At 45.4% G+C, this 6,779-nt stretch overlaps 1 non-coding gene across 1 annotated transcript; it reads right to left on the bottom strand.

Moving 5' to 3' along the window:
- Positions 1–982: 982 nt before the first annotated feature.
- Trnat-ugu lies at positions 983–1,056 on the bottom strand. The gene has a single exon. It is a non-coding gene; the product is annotated as a tRNA-Thr (tRNA).
- Positions 1,057–6,779: the final 5,723 nt, after the last annotated feature.

The raw sequence follows: 6,779 nt of genomic DNA on the forward strand, positions 1-6,779 counted from the left end.
TTAAGTTCCATAAGATTCACACATTTCAACATTTGACGGTTCTAGGCGCTACAGTCTGGAACCGCTACGGTTACAGGTTCGAATCCTGCCTCTGGCATGGATGTGTGTGATGTCCTTAGGTTAGTTAGGTTTAATTAGTTCTAAGTTCTAGGCGACTGATGACCTCATAAGTTAAGTCGCATAGTGCTCAGAGCCATTTGAACATTTGAACTACTCTGAAGATAATCAAAATATCCACGGGTGTGCTGCCGGTCTATAGTGTCCAACGGGCACAATATTTCGGCGATCAAACATGTCGCCATCATCAGGTGAACTGACGGACTGAGCTCCTGTGAACGTGCCGGCACGGAGATCCGTACGCTATGGCCCTGTCCACACTTAAGGCCGTGGAAAACCAAACTATGCAGATACACGGACCATCGTCACGTGCTGCGCAACTGTACTGTAGACCTTGACGAAAACGTGGAACTGTGTCTAATAAATTAGATTAATACGCAGAGATTCAAAAACATAACTACCGAACCACTCAGGTTAAACTAAATAATTCGCCCGTGATTAGGAACTTGTAATATGCCACAAAATCCGTTTACTTTCCGACACAAGCAAAAACGAGAGAGCTGTGTCTATTGGATATTACATTAACACGCAGAAACTCGAGAAACTAAACTATTAAAGCACGCAGATGGTATTACAAAATTCGCTCCTGCTTAGGAACTCGTAAATGTCACAATATAGGTTACTTCCCCGTTGCTGCTCGTATCTCGGCCGGCTGCTGCAACCTGACTGACTGACAGGCACACTAAAGACACTGGTGGAATGACATCTATGAGAATATATATACGAAGACAGTAACTTGTTCTCGAAAGAACAGTTACTGTTGATGACGTTGCAGCTTTTCCCTGGAATAAATGATGACTAACTGAAAACCTCAGCTGCCGACGGGTGTTGTTGATATACCTCGATGTGGACAACTGAAAATGTGTGCCCCGACCGGGACTCGAACCCGGGATCTCCTGCTTACATGGCAGACGCTCTATCCATCTGAGCCACCGAGGACACGGATGAACAGCGCGACTGCAGGGACTTATCCCTTGCGCGCTTCCCCTGAGACTCACATTCCCAACTGTCAACAGTTCTCCATATGTATTGTACCTTATAGACATTTGCCCAACCACTCATTACTCGCGCACTCTTTGGCGATTCCCGTAAGAGTTTGGGCAACCTATGCAAGGGATAAGTCCCTGCTGTCGCGCTATTTATCTGTGTCCTCGGTGGCTCAGATGGATAGAGCGTCTGCCATGTAAGCTGGAGATCCCGGGTTTCGAGTCCCGGTCGGGGCACACATTTTCAGCTGTCCACATCGAGGTATATCAACAACACCTGTCGGCAGCTGAGATTTTCAGTTAGTCATCATCTGTTGAGAACGTTCACAGAACTTTCACTATGATTTCGTGACCAATAGGAGGTAGAAAAAATCTGCTGTATTATGCCCAGACAGACGAGTGTCTCTTAAAACCAGTTCACTGGAATTTCTTATTTCATCTTCTGACAAATATTAGTAAAGTGTCAGTAGCAGTCTCTGTCGCTGTTACGTGATAATCTTTCGAATTATCAGAAGTTGCCACTCGTCAGCTCCCTCAGTCTGCCACTAATCTTTCCTGCCGTTTAAATCAGTTATTGCAGTACGTTGGTTCTGCTCCCTCGAGAGAATACTATTTCTAGCGAAGCCAGGTAGTGACTCAATGCCGAGTCGCACTTTGTAACTCTGTCTGTATTTCATTACTATTTTGAGCATTTGAGATATTCTAGTCACTCTAGTTACCCCACTGTTGACCAGAACTTAGCCATCTTACTGAGGCTCCAAAATAGTTTGTACAAGTTTATAACGGACAACGTCTGTAATCAGAAATATTCATAGGTTTGATGTGTCGACAATACGTTTCGGCTCTTGTGGATCCATCGTTAGTTGTAATGTGACATACAACGGTGTTGAAACCGTAGGGACGAAAGTAACTTTCGCATGATGTGTCACTGCCAAGTAACACACTTCGATGCAACTTGGAGCATACACAGAAACAATTGCTACGGTTTAGTATAGAAGGTAACTGTAAGAAGTACGTAATGAGACCTACAGAAATGACCTTCTCCTTCTTCTTCCGAATAACCAATTTGGAGGGTACGATGAATCAAATTTGACTACTCTACATTGTATTAGATTTCCTTAGTTTCCAAATTTCCTTCATCCTTTTAGAGTGTTGTTCCCTTTCTTCTTCAGTCCACTTTCGTCTAGTTGTTTTCTTTCTCTCCTGAAATTCTGTCTTTTGAACTCTCTTTCTGAAATGTGTTCTGTTTTCTATCATGTGTATTGTAATTCCAGCGTTTTCCATGTCCTTTTCAATCTCTATGAATCATGCGGGCTTGGTTCAAATGGCTCTGAGCACTATGGGACTCAACTGCTGAGGTCATTAGTCCCCTAGAACTTAGAACTAGTTAAACCTAACTAACCTAAGGACATCACAAACATCCATGCCCGAGGCAGGATTCGAACCTGCGACCGTAGCGGTCTTGCGGTTCCAGACTGCAGCGCCTTTAACCGCACGGCCACTTCGGCCGGCCATGCGGGCTTGGATTTGTAGCTATTGAGTAATGTGAATAGCCGCTTAGTTAGTCTATTGTTATCCATTCTGAATATATGTCCAAAAAACTGTAGTCTCCTCTTCCTCCTTATAGCAGTTAGTTTTTCAATATTGAAGTATAGCTCTCTGAATGGTCTTAACCTGTATTCAGCATTATCGTTCCTTTCAGCTCCCAGTATTTTCCTTCAAATTCTTCTTTCTACCTTCTCTAGTTTCTCAAGAACTTCTCTTCTCCCCAATCCTTTTCAATACCTCCTCATTAGTTACGTGATCTACCCACCTAATCTTCAACATTTTTCTGTAGCACCACATTTCGAAAGCTTCTATTCTCTTCTTGTCCAAACTATTTATTGTCCATGTTTCACTTCCATACATGGCTACACTCCACACAAATACTTTCAGAAACGACTTCCTGACACTTTAATCTATACTCGATGATAACAAATTTCTCTTCTTCAGAAACGCTTTCCTTGTCATTGCCAGTCTACATTTTATATCCTCTCTACTTCGACCATCATCAGTTATTTTTCTCCCCAAATAGCAAAACTCCTTTACTACTTGAAGTGTCTTATTTCCTAATCTAATTCCCTCACCATCACCCGACTTAATTCGACTACATTCCATTATCCTCGTTTTGCTTTTGTTGATGTTCATCTTAAATCCTCCTTTCAAGACACTGTCCATTCCGTTCAACTGCTCTTCCAAGTCCTTTGCTGTCTCTGACAGAATTACAATGTCATCGGCGAACCTCAAAGTTTTCATTTCTTCTCCCTGGATTTTAATACCTACTCCCAATTTTTCTTTTGTTTCCTTTACTGCTTGCTCAATATACAGATTGAATAACATCGGGGAGAGGCTACAACCCTGTCTCACTCCCTTCCCAACCACTGCTTTCCTTTCATGCCCCTCGACTCTTATAACTGCCATCTGGTTTCTGTACAAATTGTAAATAGCCTTTCGCTCCCTGTATTTTACCCCTGCCACCTTCAGAATTTGAAAGAGAGTATTCCAGTTAACATTGTCAAAAGCTTTCTCTAAGTCTACAAATGCTAGAAACGTAGGTTTGCCTTTCCTTAATCTTCTTCTAAGATAAGTCGTAAGGTCAGTATTGCCTCACGTGTTCCAACATTTCTACGGAATCCAAACTGATCTTCCCCGAGGTCGGCTTCTACCAGTTTTTCCATTCGTCTGTAAAGAATTCGCGTTAGTATTTTGCAGCCGTGACTTATTAAACTGATAGTTCTGTAATTTTCACATCTGTCAACACCTGCTTTCTTTGGGATTGGAATTATTATATTCTTCTTGAAGTCTGAGGGTATTTCGCCTGTCTCATACATCTTGCTCACCAGATGGTAGAGTTTTGTCAGGACTGGCTCTCCAAAGGACGTCAGCAGTTCTAATGGAATGTTGTCTACTCCCGGGGCCTTGTTTCGACTCCGGTCATTCAGTGCCCTGTCAAACTCTTCACGCAGTATCGTATCTCCCATTTCATCTTCATCTACATCCTCTTCCATTTCCATAATATTATCCTCAAGTACATCGCCCTTGTATAGACCCTCTATATACTCCTTCCATCTCTCTGCTTTCCCCTCTTTGCTTAGAACTGGGTTTCCATCTGAGCTCCTGATATTCATACAAGTGGCTCTCTTTTCTCCAAAGGTCTCTTTAATTTTCCTGTAGGCAGTATCTATGTTACCCCTAGTGAGATAAGCCTCTACATCCTTACATTTGTCCTCTAGCCATCCCTGCTTAGCCATTTTGCACTTCCTGTCGATCTCATTTTTGAGACGTTTGTATTCCTTTTTGCCTGCTTCATTTACTGCATTTTTAAATTTTCTCCTTTCATTAATTAAATTCAATATTTCTTTTGTTGCCCAAGGATTTCTAATAGCCTTCGTCTTTTTACCTACTTCATCCCTCAGAGCTACCCATTCCTCTTTTACTGTATTTCTTTCCCCCATTCCTGTCAATTGTTCCCTTATGCTGTCCCTGAAACTCTGTACAACCTCTGGTTTAGTCAGTTTGTCGAGGTCCCATCTCCTTAAATTAGTAGTAGTTGGTAAAAAATAATATATATTGTACTTAAATTGTGGTACAGGCTTCTTCATACGCTGCATACGTATAATTACAAACATATCTAGAGAGGCATTACTTATGTCATACTTGACTAAGCGCTTTACTATAGGTTGCTTCCTATCACCTGAAGGCTATGCTACATTTCTAGTTAACGTCCCGAGCAAGAGTGGACGAGAACTCGCTAGATACTTGCCACAAGCCATCAAGCAGGTCCAGCGCTATCTCTTACGGACCGCGGTCGATATCTGTAACCCCTAACAAGTGTAGTATCGAACGTTGATACCACAGTTCTCATCTGAGGAGAGCATGCAACCGCACTCCCCGCTGCTCCATTCCCTGTTTTCTCTTGATGCCATCGCAGACATTGCCGCCTATGGGTCAACGGGCGACAACCCACTGAGGCCACCCTCATACAATCACTGTGTCACTGTGGAACATGAAATTGTGTGACTTGCAATCCTGTTCAATGTGGCAGCAATCACACGTGCTGTTTGACGTGGGTCCTTTCTTGCCTGTTACATAATGTAGCGGTCACGTGCTACTTTAGTTGACTGCAGTCCACCACCTCCCAACCTTAGGGCAGCAGCAGTGCCTGTACCTACACTCGACCCATTTCATCCTTCCTCCAGTTTGCCGATGACTGTTCCCTAAGTGAAATCATCCAAAAGGGCAATACTGTAATGACAAACGCCAACCCAGGCACCGTAACTGCTCGCTAATTGACAAGCACTCTCTTTTTCCATTCCTTCAATCGTATTGTGTTGCGAGGCCATCCCCATTTAGCGCTACAATCACTCTGACTTCGAGCCATGTGGCGTCCAGCTTTCTAGGCACAACTGGGAGATCTCTGGAAACACACTCCCACTCTTACATTCATATCCACCTCATAGTTGATACATTATGTTACTTTATCTACACTCCTGGAAATTGAAATAAGAACACCGTGAATTTATTGTCCCAGGAAGGGGAAACTTTATTGACACATTCCTGGGGTCAGATACATCACATGATCACACTGACAGAACCACAGGCACATAGACACAGGCAACAGAGCATGCACAATGTCGGCACTAGTACAGTGTATATCCACCTTTCGCAGCAATGCAGGCTGCTATTCTCCCATGGAGACGATCGTAGAGATGCTGGATGTAGTCCTGTGGAACGGCTTGCCATGCCATTTCCACCTGGCGCCTCAGTTGGACCAGCGTTCGTGCTGGACGTGCAGACCGCGTGACACGACGCTTCATCCAGTCCCAAACATGCTCAATGGGGGACAGATCCGGAGATCTTGCTGGCCAGGGTAGTTGACTTACACCTTCTAGAGCACGTTGGGTGGCACGGGATACATGCGGACGTGCATTGTCCTGTTGGAACAGCAAGTTCCCTTGCCGGTCTAGGAATGGTAGAACGATGGGTTCGATGACGGTTTGGATGTACCGTGCACTATTCAGTGTCCCCTCGACGATCACCAGTGGTGTACGGCCAGTGTAGGAGATCGCTCCCCACACCATGATGCCGGGTGTTGGCCCTGTGTGCCTCGGTCGTATGCAGTCCTGATTGTGGCGCTCACCTGCACGGCGCCAAACACGCATACGACCATCATTGGCACCAAGGCAGAAGCGACTCTCATCGCTGAAGACGACACGTCTCCATTCGTCCCTCCATTCACGCCTGTCGCGACACCACTGGAGGCGGGCTGCACGATGTTGGGGCGTGAGCGGAAGACGGCCTAACGGTGTGCGGGACCGTAGCCCAGCTTCATGGAGACGGTTGCGAATGGTCCTCGCCGATACCCCAGGAGCAACAGTGTCCCTAATTTGCTGGGAAGTGGCGGTGCGGTCCCCTACGGCACTGCGTAGGATCCTACGGTCTTGGCGTGCATCCGTGCGTCGCTGCGGTCCGGTCCCAGGTCGACGGGCACGTGCACCTTCCGCCGACCACTGGCGACAACATCGATGTACTGTGGAGACCTCACGCCCCACGTGTTGAGCAATTCGGCAGTACGTCCACCCGGCCTCCCGCATGCCCACTATACGCCCTCGCTCAAAGTCCGTCAACTGCACATGC

This window comes from Schistocerca americana, chromosome 1, assembly GCF_021461395.2.
Source record: "Schistocerca americana isolate TAMUIC-IGC-003095 chromosome 1, iqSchAmer2.1, whole genome shotgun sequence".
Taxonomy (NCBI): Eukaryota; Metazoa; Arthropoda; class Insecta; order Orthoptera; family Acrididae; genus Schistocerca; species Schistocerca americana.